Source organism: Grammomys surdaster, unplaced genomic scaffold (assembly GCF_004785775.1).
Source record: "Grammomys surdaster isolate TR1022 unplaced genomic scaffold, NIH_TR_1.0 63, whole genome shotgun sequence".
Taxonomy (NCBI): Eukaryota; Metazoa; Chordata; class Mammalia; order Rodentia; family Muridae; genus Grammomys; species Grammomys surdaster.
Window position 1 is genome coordinate 16731339 of NW_021604565.1, and position 16288 is coordinate 16747626.

The window sequence follows — 16288 nt, forward strand, 5'->3', positions numbered from 1 at the left end:
CCTTCCTTCCTTCCTTCCTTCCTTCCTTCCTTCCTTCCTTCCTTCCTCCCTCCCTCCCTCCCTCCCTCCCTCCCTCCCTCCCTCCCTCCCTTCCTTCCTTCCTTCCTTCCTTCCTTCCTTCCTTCCTTCCTTTTCTTTTATTGACATTTTCCATCACCAAATATGGACTTTTACTCTCTTGTGTCTTTTTAACAAACCACCCACACTTGAATCTTTCACAGCTCGCCCACTACGGAATCCCACACTATGCCCTGAGGACTCCCAGACCACACAGAGGTTTAGTTGAGAACCCATACTGAGGTCACAGCCAGCAGATAGCAATAGCCACCAGATGTGCCATCAGAGAGACTTTTGGGATATTCCACATCCAGCCACAGCATGAGAGACCAGAGCACATAGTCGAATCTATTCAACACTTCAACAAACAGCAGTTTGATAGCTTGTGAATGATGGTTTATAAGGGTGTACAGTGTGTAACTTCCACAGCAGTGGATTGCCTTATTTAAGCTTAAATTCACACTGGCTGTCAGACATTGCTTTGCTAAGTTTTATTTTTATTTCTTCCCTTAAGTTCATGATACAAAATGAAGACTCATGTTTACTCCAAGAAGAAGGAGGAGGAGGAAGAGGAGGAGAAGGAGGGGGAGGAAGAGGAAGAGGAGGAGGAGGAGAAGAAGAAGGAGAAGAAGGAGGAGGAGGAGGAGGAGGAGGAGGAGGAGAAGAAGAAGAAAAAGAAGAAGAAGAAGAAGAAGAAGAAGAAGAAGAAGAAGAAGAAGAAGAAGAAGAAGAAGAAGAAGAAGAAGAAGAAGGACCCAAAAGAGATTTATGGATCAAGAAGACAGCAGAATGTCACCATTTTTTAAAAAAAGAAATCATTTGGCAACTACAAAGAATTAAGATGGACCAAGATCTATGAAGCGAACCATTATGGATGGAGACTTGGGCTTCTTGAGCTGAAGTTATTGTCACAGGATTTTCTACCTCTTTCTCACCCCACTGTAACACAGAGTGCTCAAACATTGTAGTGGGCCCCACTGCTCCCCACTTTAAAGGCTGTAAACATCCTCTGATGCGCTGCCTTTTGGGTGAAACCCAAGCCCTTTGCGTATCACAGAAGCCCTTGTTACTGCTCCAACGCCTGTCTTTAAAGCCTCAGGATGCCTTCCCTTCCTCTGATGTTCTGTGTTTGAATGCATTAGTCACAAGGAAAGATGGCCTCTTCTTACATAATGTCCCACCTGTGGTTCCTTCTTCTAGCCCCTCTCCTAGCTCTTTCCATGACTGCTGTCCACTCATGCTTCAAGTCCAAACCTTGATGTTACTCCTTTCATTGTTCACTGTGTTATGTGTTCATGTACTCTGTGTTCTGTAGGCCACAGTGATTACCCGGGAGTTTCTGCCTGCAGTTTTCCTTGGTTTTCTTCAGACTGATCCTTTAAGGATAAAGGTGTTTGTTAGTAGCTCAGGGTGCCAATTACGTGTGACCTCTGATGAATAACTAACTAATAGAAGTTAGTGACTCGGTGAGCTTTTCAGTAGGCAGGAAGACAACGCTCTTACTGTACTTAATATCTTCCTTCTGTCTGATGATGTCAGAGTCTGCAGCAAAGTGATGTGGAGGAGATCCCACAGAGAAATAGCTTTGGGGCAGACTCCAGATGGCAATAGGGACAAGGAATGAACTGATCGTAAAATCAACTTTCTCACAGTAAAATAGTATGAATTCATTCTTTTCACTTATCACTTTCCTTTCTTTCTGTGCCATGTTTTATCATAACGGCACACATAGTTTAAAAGTGATTTCAATTATTTTTATACCCCACGTAATTGTAAACATGCAAATCTATAAAAGTGCTTTTGTGAAATTATGAAGGCATGAGTTACTAGAGATGCTCACATGGTTTTATAAAAGCAGATGGTTATGTTTTGAGGAATTTTATAAGCTGGGGATTAAACATGGCTTAGCATTAGCTGCAGTGGAGCCTTACACCATGGAAAGTGGCAGATGCCTCGGCTATATACTTTACCCCAGTGCTCAGTGGACTGCAAACATTTACTGCCAGATCACTGGATACAGTCTTTTAGCTCAGAAGAATTTTTGTGCCAAAGACTCATCAAACTGTAGTGTCTTTAGTAACTTGATGAGAAATGGAAAGTGATCTTCAGGGCACTCTGCTGGGCATGGGATTTGATAATTGTGAGAACCAGACAACCTCCTTGGGAAATGTCTAAAACTGGAAGCTGTCAAATATAGCAGAAGCATCATCCTGGCTTTGTGGCATAAAGTTGCTCTGTATATATTGTCAATTTTGCTTTGGCTTTTTCATCTCATTTCATCTCAGCTGTTTGAAAAGGAAAAAAAAATCTATGATTTCCTGAAGTGAGCCTCCTGTTACTACAACAGTCAAAGCAGTATTTTCTTCTTTTGTTATATCAAATCTGCAGAAAATGCTGAATGATTCAGAAATAAGTTTATTATGAAAAATCGTACTTACGCAATTATTTTCTCATTCTGTAAGCATTTCCTAAAAAGTCTATGAGTTATACCAGGCATGATCTTGACAGATCCAGGCCTGCCCCCAAGAAGCTCACTAATTGGGTGATGGCAAATGATCACTTAATCTTGGTACACTCTATGAAGAGGTTTAGGAGGAAGAGGAGGAAGTTAATGAAGCCCAAGCTTCTGGATACAATTCCTATACAGCTTCTATTTGCTGAATATGTGCAAAGGCAGTCAAGCAAAATGCTTATATTTGAGATGCTTAGAAGTAGCTATGAGTTCTAGGGTAGAAAATGTAAAAGAAGCCAGGGCAACCAAGGCCATGGGGTCGGAATAGGACAAGCTCCCTGAAAGGTCTCTGGTATGAATTAGCAATTATGGACTTTTCCCTCAGTCTGATGGGAGGATAGTTAGACACTGAGGGATGATGCATCAGAACGAGTTCGTACCGCTGTGTGGGGAACAGATCGGCAAGGGAACAAAGGCACATAAACTATAATGAAAGATGGTTCTGTTTTAAACCGAGCAAGGAAGAGGCTGTGTAGCAGAATGTCAGCTGGGTTATTATTATGAGACCACGTACATTGGATATTCTTTTTAATGACCTGGAAGAAGTGATAAAAATAATTTGATTACCCTTGCATGCAGCAATAGGGAATTATTCATGAAAGTAGAAAAAGGCATAATTTTAAGAGGTCTGGAGGTATTTTGTCATGAAGAAATAAAACCACAATAATCCTGAATATTCTGTGTGTCTCTTGGGTCTCCTTGTGTGGGAGAACACATTAGCATCAGAAGTGTTTCTTGTCCACTGTTCCTTCCATTCTGAACGCTGTATACTGTTTGGTTCAGCAAGGCAGCTGTTTGCAGTTAACACCTAGTGCTTTTAGGTTCCATTTCTGCTGGAATATGCTGCTGACCATTCATTTTAAAAGCTTGCAGGATGACTACTCTTGTTAAGTACTGGTGGAAGCTTTAGTCCCGCTACGAGAAAGAATCAAGGAATCCTTTAAAGCCTCCACAGCTGGAAGCTCTATAAACGAGATGCCATCAATAGTCTGTGCACCCAGAAAGCAAAAATAATCATTGAATAACCTAATTGGCCTTGAAATCTTTGCATAATGTTTGTAGCTTCTTCTCACGGGTGAAGCACGGAAGAGTGATGATCAAATAAAACAATTCAATGTTGGAACCATGGAGTTGTGTAAACATTTAGCACCTATTAAGCCCATCGAAGACAAAAGCACCGAAATGAGATTTCAACTTGGATTGTTACAGAACGAGACTCAGTTTAAGGAATATTCTTGGAGGCGATTCTGTTCAGCTTCTCCAATGAAAGATCATTTACCTTCTGATATCTAAGCTTAAGTTGCACTGACTATAAACTTGCTGTTTCCTGTCTTGGTTTCATCATCAAAGGAAAGAGAACAGATGGTTGTCTTAATGTAGCCCATTTCATCCGGAGTCACCAATGAGTAAACAGCATGGCCGACTCTGCACAGAGGGAAATTAATGTGCTGATGACTAGTCCATAGATATGCAGCTACAGGTTATTAATTTCTAATTTTACGATTATTGCATTTGCTCCTGGGTGACGTAGTCAGCTGGGGCTGCTATAACAAAATGTCATGGAGTGGACAGTTTAAACAAGAAACATTTATTTCCCACAATTCTGGCTATAAACCACTGTCTTCTTGCTGTGTACGTCCTTGGCTTTTTCTTGCATGGGATTGGGCAGAGGAGATGGTGGAAAGGTGGGTTCTCCTTCATCTTCTGAAAACACTAACCTTTATGCGAAGGGCTGACTTTCATGATCAGATCTAAATCCAGTGAATTCCTAAAGGCCTCACATTCAAATGCATGGCATTGGGAGTGAATGTTTCAGTCCATGAGTTTGTAGGGGGTGGGGAGTGGGGGTGGGGAGTGGGGGTGGGGTGGCGAAGATAAACTTGAGCTTTCATATGCTGGGAGAGTAGAGTGAATGCCCTGGTAAACACAGTCCATCTCATCTTCATCCAAATTAAATATGCTGTGGATTACGCACATTTTCTGTTCCCCAAGTAAGGAGATGTGGAACACTGGGGATTTTAAAATGGAGTTATCTATCACCATAGCAGTGTAAGTAATTTGTGATACTGATAGTTTGTATGTGATATAGTTTCATTAGATGCTTGATTAGAAACATGTCTATTCCTGTGCAGCTGTATGATTTACAGATGGAGGTAGGTGGCAGGTTGTTCAAGAGGCATAGTGAATTAACTATTTGTGTATTTTTTAAATTTTTGAATGCATTTATATTTATGTATTTTTATTTATAAATGAGACTATGTAGCTTAAACTAGCCTTGATGCCATGATTTTCCTTACGCCCACCTTCTAAGGGATGGAGCTATAGACATGTGCCACCTTTCCTGTCAATGAATAATCTCTTTTAAGAAGTGATTTTATTCAGGCTCTGTGGATGAGAGGTCATGAAATGACTGATGAGTCCTCAGTTGCCTCAGCCCATCTTGGAGCTGCAGCAGGAAGGGTAGCGTGTGACTTTGGAACTACAGGGGGCAGGTCTCAGGAATTACTCAGTCTAAATTCCTGATGTTCCTTGGGTAGTGTGTCTGAAGGACTGCAGGGGAGCTAGAGATAGGTAGAAGGACAGCGAGGCTAGAAGATGGGGTGGGAGGATTCCTTGCATCAGGGGGAACAGGCAACTTTGGAAAGTAGGTGTCAAAGGAGGATGACGCTGCTTTAAAGCGAGTATTACCAGGGTCTGAATGGTTGAGACGGATAAAAAGGTAAAGCTATGAAAACAGTATGGAGATAGTAAATGAAAATGCACACAGGGGCCGAGAACGTCCCATCAAAGTGAGACGCATCGACAAATAAGGGACTGCTGTCTTTATTGCCACCAAACGCAAGACTCATTGAGTTATGACACGTTTTAAGAGACAATCGAAGCTAAAAGATAAAAAAAAAAATGATCCTATAAAATACACTGCGGTTGATTTGTGCCTCATAAGGGACTGTGCTTAAAGGTTGAACTTTGAGGCATCACATGCAGGGAGAGAATTTTCCACAAGGACTGGAAAAGCCCGGAAACCAGAAATTATTCTTTCTAATGGAGACAAGCAAGATACAAAATATATACCTCAGAATTATACCTTAAAAGTATGCATGGCTAAGGGTCCCCAACACTGACTGTAGAGGGATTAAAATAAACACCAAAACTTAAATGTATGTAGATTTTTATTTTATGTGTGTTGATGTATGTATGTGCTTAAGGTGGCAACTTCATGCAATCCAATTTTTAGAATAGAATTAGCTATTGTCAACTCAAGTCATTTTTTTTTTCAATGTAGAGTTTCTTCATTTGTCTCTGGTCTGAACTCTTGTAACTTTGCTCTCATCCTATGTCTGCTGCCCTCCAGGTCCACAGCTCTTACAGTTTCTAACATCTTTTCTGATTACTTTCTTGGGAAGGGACTTGAAGTTGGTAGTGATGGTGGGTTTGGGTTTGGAGTATTAGAAGAAAGGACCAGCATTGACTCTCTTGTCCAAGAAAGAAGCTGTCTAGGTTTGTTGAAATAATTACTTAGAGATCAGAGATTAATAACACACACACACACACACACACACACACACACACACACACACCAACAAAAACAGATTTACAGTTTGAGGATGCACCAAGAATTTGAGAAGGGTAGCTGCAGTCTGCTGGGTGGCACATGTCTGTCAGTTGGTTAGCAGGTGCATTGTGGTTAAAGCGTCAGGCTAGGGGCATGGTAGACAGTTCCGTTTGTTATTGTTAACATGGGATTCTTCCTTTTAAATGAACACATTTAGAATTTACATACAACTCCCGTTGCTTACTGTAATGCTCTCGGGTATTGAGTTAGAAGGTCCTCTTGTGTTGTGATTAATGAGGTTGTGCAGCCACATTTTGGTGTGACTCATGTACTTTATTGCTTATGATGAAATATTGAACCTTATGAAGATTTATTTTCTATATGAATTAGAGTAGATTGATTCTCCTATTCATACCTTGTCAGTCTTTATGTTTGTGGTGCTCTCTTCATTAAAAGTGAAAGGTGCAGCATTGCCAGTACTTCTTGGGGAGTGGCTTATAACTTGGGGCTTATTTTAGAAATACAAAAATCCTTCGAGCACTCTCGTCATTCCTGATGTGCTGATAGCTACTATGAAAAGATGATAATGGATTACAATGCCGGTGGGCTTTATCAACCTGTGGTGGTGTGCCCGCTGAACTGTATGGGGAACAATAATATCTGTCATGTCTCCGCTGGAGGAAACTGTGTTGAGATCTGCAGGTGAAATCCATCCCAAGGTGTACGAGTTATTGCTTATCACCCCATCTATGCCTCCCCTTTCAGGTGTGGCAGACTCTTCAGACTGCCACAGAGTCACCTCTTATGCTATATATTTGATAATCTTTTTCTTTATTTTTTTATTTTTATTTTATTTTTTTTGCCAGGAGAGGCTTATATGAGGCTGCTGTGCTGTTTAACTCCAGACAGCAGCATTCACAGAACAGCCTTGAGTTGCTTTGGAAGGAGATAGGCGGAAGATGACAGTCATACAGGAATGGTGTCCTTGACTGACGAATAAACAAACAAGCCAGGATGAGTAGTGTGCATTCCCCACTGACCGTGCTCTAGCTCTACCATGCTCTAAATCTCTAAATTATGGCCTTCCTTTAAGTTTTATGATTGGTTTCTGTGACCTTTGATACCAGTCATTCTATGAAACAGTATTTTCACAATTGTGCCCTCCTCCATGGGCATATGTATGGAAACTTTTCCTTTAAAAATTGTATTTTTTTTTAAATTAAAATCCTGTCCTAAAATTATACTATTGGCTTGGAGAGCTGGTTCAATCAACAGAGGGCCTTGCTGCCAAAGTTGATGACCTGAGTTTGATCCCTAGTGCCCACATGGAGGAAAGAGAGACTAGGTTCCCACACGTTCTCTGAGCTCCACACAGGGACATCCACATGCACAGACACATGTAATAAATAAATATGAAAACTTCAAAATAAATACAACTGTCTGAAGTATATGTGGTGATGATTTCACTGTAGAAATAAACCAAAGGCTTCACGGCCTTTAAGTGTCTGTTTATTTAAATACAGAAAAGTACCCTCGGCCTGTCTCCGTTCCCATCCTAATTATCTTATGTTGCCAATAAAACCTGTTTGGTGAAAGAAAAACCAATAATCTTACTCAAGTTATATAAATATGAGTCTTTATAGCTTTCTCTACTTGATTTTTGGACATTTACTTTAAATAGAGAACATCAGATTATATAATTTCTCTTCAAAACTCTGGACCTTGTTGTTCCCTTATCCACTGAGACGGAACTCAGTCTTTTAAAGGGCTTCACTACGCAACGCTAGAGGTTTAGAGTGATTAGTGTCAAAGGTCACAGGAATCAATCTTAAACTTAAAGGAAGACCATAAGTTAGAGATTTAGAAAATGGTGAGTTAGAGCAGGGTCAGGGGGGAATGTACACTACCCATCCTGGCTTGTTTGTTTATTAGTCAGCGAACCTGTGCACAGTGAGGGGAGTGTCAGATTGGCCCAAAAGGAGCAGGCATTCCCATAGGTGATTATTGATCTAGCTTACTCTTTTAAAGGCTGCATTCTTTGCTTGACTGCACAGAGATTTATTCAACCTCTCTGTCAGAAGTAGCTTTTGCCAAGTTCTCCAGTGCTATAGCAAACATATATGCACTCTTAAGCTCTGCGACTTTTGTGTCTTAGGATCCCATAGGCAAATCTGTGAGGTTTGAGTCTATCTATCTATCTATCTATCTATCTATCTATCTATCTATCTAAATTCCATTTATCTGTATTGCCATTTTAATTCCCAGAGTAGCTGCAGGAATTCTTATGCCTTCGAAAATTTCTCAATTACAGATTTGTACAGGTCACAAGCTCATCTTTTATGCTGCACCCATTTTTGGAGTCTGTGGGCCAAAAGAAGATTTAAGTGGAAGATTTTACTGGAAAGCATCCTAAAGACTTTTTTTTCTGTTTTACAAATCTTGTAAGTAACAGAAGGCTGGTCACTGCGACCTGGCAAAGTTTAATTTTATTAATTTCAGCCAAACAGAGTCAAGAGATATTAGAACCTGGGAGGAGAAAGAAATTGTACCAACTAAAATAGTCCAGGTGATGGGTCATAGAAACAAGGAAGCTCATTCAATAGGACAGTTGAAGGTAGGGTAGACTGGACCAAAGAAGTCTACAGTTGAGATCCAAAAAGGGGGATTGCAAAGGGCAGGATACAGGCTGATGAGATGGCTTAGCAGACGGATAGGCTAGCCTCCAGGTCTGGTGAACGACCTGAGTTAAAACCCCCAGACCCACATGGTGTAAGGAGAGAATAGATTCCTACAAGTTTTCCTCTGACTTCCTCATACACTCTATGGTATCAGCCCCCTTCCTATAAACAAACAAATGTAACTATTGTTCAAAGGAAGTATAAAATACCCAAAGCTTAGGAAGGTTGTGGACAGAGGTTGGCATCACTAAAATTTGTTGGAAAGCAACAAGAAGACAATCCCAGACTGCACAGGAAGGAATCATGGTTGCCTGGGAGAAACCCTGGCTCTTTGAAAGACACAGACCTGTTTTCAAAGTCTGGCCATAATGCTCACACATCTTTGACCTTCAGCAAACTATTTAGTCTTCCCGGGCCTCATTGTCTTTGCTGTTTGCATGCCAAGGACATATTTTAGTGTATAGGATGAATAACACGCACAGTATTTGTTGTCGTACAAATGATTTCTATGGTTTCTACAGCTGCAGAAGCTGTCCTATCACAAAGCAATCTCAGCAGGTCAAGTGTGGGAAAAGTTGACAGCTGTAAATTCTCTCATGGCCTTCCAAGCTTGCTTTGTCTTCCCAAATAACACTTTAAGTGCCCCAGGGAATTACAGTTATTTCATAGCTTTCTTTTCTAGAACTTTCTATGTGTCCTTAGAAAAACAGTCGAATACTTTGAGATTGCTGCTGGCTGGACATTATGGAACACCAGGAGACAGAATGCACTAGTAGTGGCCTTCCTTTCCGGATTGTCCGATTTTGGGTGACTATATGAGTGTCCTCATCCTCTGAGCGTTAGTATTGATTTATTTCTTGACTATTGATCTGTTGTCACAAAATTTAGAATACTTGTTAAAGATATAAAACAGAAAGAAATCAAGGCCAAAATAAGATTTTGGTGCTTAACATCAGAGTATTGACCTCAAATTCCAGGTTATACTTTTGTTGGTCTTGCTTAGCTCTTATAGTCTTATTGGTTGTAAATGGTTGAAATTTCACTTACTGGTTAGTAATATTAGTGTTAGGTCTCAAACCCCAGACAAATGGCTGAGATGCCTATTTAACATATCAAAGCAGATGCTGTCTCTCTCAACATTGCCAGTACCTGGTATATCCCACCCCCTACCCTAAACTCTCAGGCACAGGGTCTGGGCTGTGGTGCCCCTCCCCCAGCTTCACTGACTCCTGTATAACCCAGCCATATTGACTACATCAGCTCTTTTAGCCTCTTGGTATAGCCTCCTGGCCTCTCAGCTTCTTGCTTTCCCCTCTTCCTCCTCTTCTCCTCCATGGCACTGTTCAGTTTGCCTGGCATGTTCAGTCTGGACTCTTTCAGAGGCTTCTGCCTCTGCCTGTGCTCTCCCTTTCATCTATTAGAAAACCCCGAGCCCCTTAAGAGATGTTTTCTCTTCCTCTTAACTTCTTTCCATTCAATTAGGAATCACTCAGAGCTTGGCACTGGCAGTGTTGAAGACAGGGAGTTTATTGCCTGAAGGTATGTATGCTATGCTTCAAATGCTTCTTTAACTGGGTTGATGTCACTCAAGACTTTTAAAATAGACTTTTACTTCCCCCAATTGTGGATCTAGCCTGATCTGAGTACAGCCAGTCAGCATGCTCAGTGGCTAGATGTGGCACACAGATCAACAGAGACCTGAACTAGTCAAGTTCAACCTCAAGATGGAACCCAAGGAATGTCTTTGTCCTGTGATGGTCTCTAGGCTGTTACAAAATAAACTTGGAAGTGCTGTGGGCTTTTTGACAATATATTGGAAAACTCATTAAGAACCAAGTTGTCCCTAAAGCCACATAGCCTCTGACTATAGAGTCACATGAGTGATTGCATCTATTGTTTTGTTTAATTTGGTTTCAGTTGTTAATTATAAGAAAAAAATCTCTAATTTTGTTAGGCTCCTGAAGATTTTTAATCTAATGGTGAGTCTACTACCATCGAAATGAGGTCTTTCATGAATTATGGAGACTCTAAATAGTAGGTCTGATGGTCAAACAGTGGTACACTGTGTTTCAAATAAACAAAAACAAAAACAAAAAAGAAAAGAAAACAACAACAACAACAACAAAAACAAACAAGCGAAAGAAAACAAACCCCCCAAGCTGTACAGTAACCTGACTATCACTTGTGAACCTTCAAGATACATGGCATAGATTCACTGGAGATGAGAACTTTAATCATTTCTGGAATCCCTTCCAACTCTTGAGTCATGTACAGACTCTGGAGAAAATCAGGCATCTTTGAGGTTTTACTGCAGTGTTGTTTCAACACTGCTGGTTCAAGTTGAGAACACTGTCATTAGGATCATTTGAAATGTAGACACAAACCACAGGGAGGAAGACTGAGGTTCTTGTAATGCAAAGTATAAAATGGCGTATGCTATATCTCATTGCTTAGTGGATGTTTAGTGTTTTTAAATGTTTTGTAGTGTGAATTACAAATGATACCAAATATCTGCTAGGTCACTGCTAGTATTTGTTTCCTTCAATTTAACTTCCATTTTTGTTTTAAAAAAAAGTTCGTTTTGATTTTAAAGTCATAAAATTTTCTCAGGAGTGCTGCTAGTTTTACTAAGCAGTAGCCAGGGCTGTCTTCTTCGCACAGACGTGTAATGTTACACAGCACTGGGCAGGGTTACGGGTGGCTGATTATGTGTCAAAGAGTTCCTCGGGAAGCTGCAGACTAGCCACGCTTCTCACCTTCCTCTCCACATTCCAAAGGGAGCACGGGGATTCACCATTCCCTTCATAGCGATGGTTTAACATTCCATTTCTTCTAATCCGCAGTTCACTCAAGGACTTGAGCACAAGCCCTGTGAAATCTGAGCTCAGTTCATCAGGAACTTACACTAAGAAACACTGCCTAGACATGCTGAGAACTGAGGGAAAGGGGAGTTGCCAGGTCCCTGTAAGCCCAAGGGCCCTGCACTGCACAGCACCTGCAGCATCAAAGAGCTCAGTGCAGGCTTGTGAGGTAAATGAAAAAGAAACATAATTGTTTGCCTCGGTGTTTCTGTTCACAGAGTGTTTTCTAAATCAGTGTAACTCGAGGGAGATTGAAAGTCATGCTAGGTACGAGAAAACATAGTTCTGTTCGTTGTTCGGAGGTCTTCTTGAAGGACCATTAAGGAGCAGGTCCACCAGGACTCTAAACTCAGTTTCCCTGGACAGTGAACATATGTTCTTTATCGTGAGTCTTGACTACACTCCATGTTATCCCCATTCTTTGGCCAGCTTCCATTGCTCGTCTGCTTTTCTGCCTTCCTTGATTCCTGTGGTTCTCATATTTTCTTGGTGTAAAAATTTCAGGTATTTAAATTTTCATGGGAAGTCCCATAAGGATGCATTAAAAAGCATGCTGTGGACCCTCCCTCACATCTGCGCAGCTGCACGGACTTGGCATCTGTTTTCAGGTGGATTGGAAGCATGAGCTCTGTGGATGGCTGCCATCGTTGACCGGGTGGATTGGAAGCATGAGCTCTGTGGATGGCTGCCATCGTTGACCGGGTTACTTTGTGTTAAGTTGTTTGTGTGAATTGTTGTTTCCATTAACACAGATATGTAGTCCTTCCATTTAAGGACAGTATTTTCATCTTTAACATAGAGCAAAGGAAACTATCAACAAAGAGGAGGCAGAATGAGCTATCCAAGAAAAATATTTAGTACTGGACATACTTTTAAGTCAGCTTTCCTTTTAATCATTTAAGGTGTTGTATTATGATGTGATACAGTGCATTTCTTTTAGCATCATGGTAGTATCTCCAAGCCAATCCAAGGTCTTCTTTAATGGCATTTAATATAACTTCACTTTTTTGGTTTAAAAATGAATTTTGATATATTTTTATGTATTTTGCATATGTGTATGTGGGTGAAAAGCTGGTTTTCTTTTTCCATCATGTTCCTGGGGATCAATCAAACTTGGGTATTCAGGCTTGACAGTAACCCCCTTTATCTGCTAAGCCATCTTGTCAGCCTTGTATTCGATCTTTCAATGGCTGTCTCTCCATCCTGACTCTCTTGTTTATTTGTAGTCCTAACTAGAATGGGAGCTACTTAGGAGAACTGTACTTATTAGTGTTATGTGTGTACAGCTTTCCAATCCTCAGAACAGTGTTTGGATAAACTACTGTACATTTATCTAGATGCAGGCTAAGGTAAATGGCAGGGCCTGACTTCTCAAATCTGAAGGAGACTCTCAAGGACAAAAGATGAGTGGACATAGTGGCAGGTAAATGGAAGATGCATGGCGGCGCTTGCTTTGCCAGCTGCTGGTGCTTTCTTCCAGGTCAGTGAATATGAAGGTATAATGAATTCGACTCTGTCCAAACAACTGCCCAAACCCCAGGAGGAAGCAATCTCTGACTAGGTTCTTATTGCCATTTCTGGGTTCTACAAAGCTAGAACAGCTTCAGTAAGTACTCACAGTGCCCCTAACATTGAATGTCTCTGTTTATGCTGAGGCCTTCTGTTTCAGTGTAGGATGTATACAGGCAGCTTTGTAAATGTCCTAACTCCAAGATGTTTGTGTGTTACTGAGCTCTTCCAAAGTTGATACTTACCCATGGATATGTGATGTCCTACTCTACCATAGTCTATGTACAACCTTTAAGAAATTTATGTTAATCTGCTGTGAATGAATAGTCACCATACAGGGGCAGACTAAGAAACATTGATGAAAACTTTGTTTGAAAGCTAGCAAAGAACTCAATGTAAAGTATTCTATTTAAGTCTTGAAAACAAGAAAAAGTCTTATGTGAATAAAGTTTTAAAAAGTTAACCTTTATTTGTGAATATTTATATTCACAATGTTACACACACACACAGACACAGACACATAGAGAGACACACCACACATACTTTGGAAACAGAGTTGGATTTGAAGCTCAACAGATATTTAATAGCTATGTAGCCTTCAACACATTTGTTATCTTTTCCAGACTTAACGTGGGTTCTAACACCTGTCTCATAAAGTGTGTGCAAGGAGAACAGCTAATTCAGTGCTTGGCACACAGGACAAGCACAAAACATTGCTCGTGTTCAATTACTACAGTTGGAGGTCTTTTAGTTGTGAAGATTTGTTTCCTAAACAGTCTGTTCTCACAGTCATGGTAGCGTTTTATTTCTGTTCTCTTTCACTCCTTGCCTCTGGTATAGTTTAAAGGTCTTAATTTGGTTCCTTTGACTTGTGCTTCATTGCTCTGAAAAATCTCTTGGCCTTGGCTGGTAAGGCTCAATATTTTCCTTCAGTGAATCCTCCTAGACTCCACCTCTGACAAGGCCTTTTGTTTAGTGGCTTACACTTACCTTGGTTAACTGTTTATGGAGTATATGACAAAGCTTCTTTTGAGCGTTATTGTTAGAAGAGAAGTATTTTTGGTCCCTGATATTACATTGGGAAGGATATGATTCTTTGAATAATTTTATGGCTATAAAATTGTAGAAAGATGTAAAAAAAAGTCAAAATAAAACCAAGTATGAAGTGTCTAATCCATAGCCTGTATCCACAAGCAGGCAGGATTAAGTCAGAAGGAACATATGGATCCCAGAATGCAATTATTCACATAATATAGCCGACTTTATGAATTTAAGCAAAGCAAGAAGCTACCAACAACAAAAGAGGGACAACGTAAAAAGTTAAAATGGGTATTGTTAAAAAATTTCCAATACATTTTTCTGGAACAACATCAACTTCTTTACCCTTGACAGGCTGCGTCTATGATACTTTCTCTGTTCTGAAGGTAGAGCACGCTTTATGGTTTGCATTTTTGTTGCTTCTATATTAGCACATATGTATACAATTATGATAGATTTGTTTTCCTTTTTAACGGATGTCTGTTTTTTCCTTCTTCCTGAAAGCACCTTGGCTTCTAGGTCCCTTGTGGCTCTGTTCAGGTTCTTCCTCATTTAGAAGAGTCAAAAGGCTGGAGGCCAGTGCTGGAGGCCAAGGACCACCATCCTGGTTCTTCTAGTTTTGTTTCTCACCAGCTCACTCTGTGTTCTTGCTTTAGTACTGTTGTAGTTGATACTGGCTGAGTCCAGCCCCTGAATCAATGAACTACCACAAAGCACTCTACCTTTCTACTGGTGGTGGGTAAGCACCATTTGCCCCCCCCCCCATGCTTCAGGTTATACAGGAGAGACCTGATGCCTAGAGATGTTGAGTAAATTACTCCAAGGTGCTGAGTCACACTGTTGGATGTTACAGTGTCAGTACAATTGTAATCATCAATCAAAATGCTTGAAACCAACTAAATTCAGAATGGCAGCCATGCCAGTTTGCATAGGACTGGGGACTCTTGTGGGATGGAAGATCTTCAGGGCTAAAACTAGGGCAGTCCCAGGCAAATCAGGATTGGTTACCATAGGGATCTGACTTTAGAGAGTATATGCTTTTTATATTATCCCTCTATACTATAAAACAGGCAGCATTCCCTAAAATACGTAGTCAGCCATATTACCCAGTAATCCTCACCTCTTTTTACCACGGTTTCAATCAAACCTGAAGATGCACTCACTATAGAATTTGCTGTGAGATTTCTCACGGGAGATTGGAGGCTGTTGATTCTCTTTTCTAGGTCACAGGAAATCGAAAGGCTGACAACTCCATGTCTCGGTGGTTTTCTGGGCTCCAACCCTATTGGATTTCTAGGCAGAAAATTGTTACTCTTCCTCCTTGGTGACGATTGTGCTGAAAATTCACCAATTCCTCCTGATTTAAAGAACGACAAGGTCCATGATGGGGAAGAAAGGTCAGGCCTCTGGGCATTTAAGTCCCTCCACCATGCGTTCTGTCTGTTGCTCTAACGATGGTTCTTGTTAGCCTCTAATCATCTGCCACGGATGTCTCAGATGATCTGAGTGGTTTCTCACAGCAGAGAAAGGACCCAGATGGAACAGACTCCTAGCACCTGCTCTTACTGCCCCCCCTTTTTTTTTTAGCAAGCTCCCTTTTTGTTAGGTTTGCCCCTTTGATTGCTTCTATCATCTATAATGTATTTGAGAAACAGTCATGCATCTATTGGATTTTATTAGTTTATTTTTATTACTTTTACCCTACTGACAGCAGCTTTTTGAAGCTTTCACGGGGCACTTTGGCTTCTTCAGAAAGCCCTGGGTTTCCTTTGTAGACAACAGCTGAGTTTGATGCTTGGCAGGTGATAATGTTCTTATTAAGCCCTGTAGTGACAAACTAGGCCACTTTATTATGGTCGGCTATGGCAACCTTTTTCACACTATAGGACTATACATATATTAGTGGATTGTAAGTCAATATAATTAGTCAAATCAGTTATTTTGAAAGGTACATTTGAGAAGATTAAATCAGACTGTGAAAACAGGAATGCATTGAATATAGTAAACATTAATATTGATTCATGAAACATACATGCTATATTATACATTATGCTTATTCATATCCAGGTATATGAATAAA

The 16288-nt window shown here is 40.6% G+C and overlaps 1 pseudogene; it reads right to left on the minus strand.

Moving 5' to 3' along the window:
- Nucleotides 1-12353, minus strand: part of LOC114620954 — a 17590-nt pseudogene extending 5237 nt beyond the window's left edge.
- Nucleotides 12354-16288: the final 3935 nt, after the last annotated feature.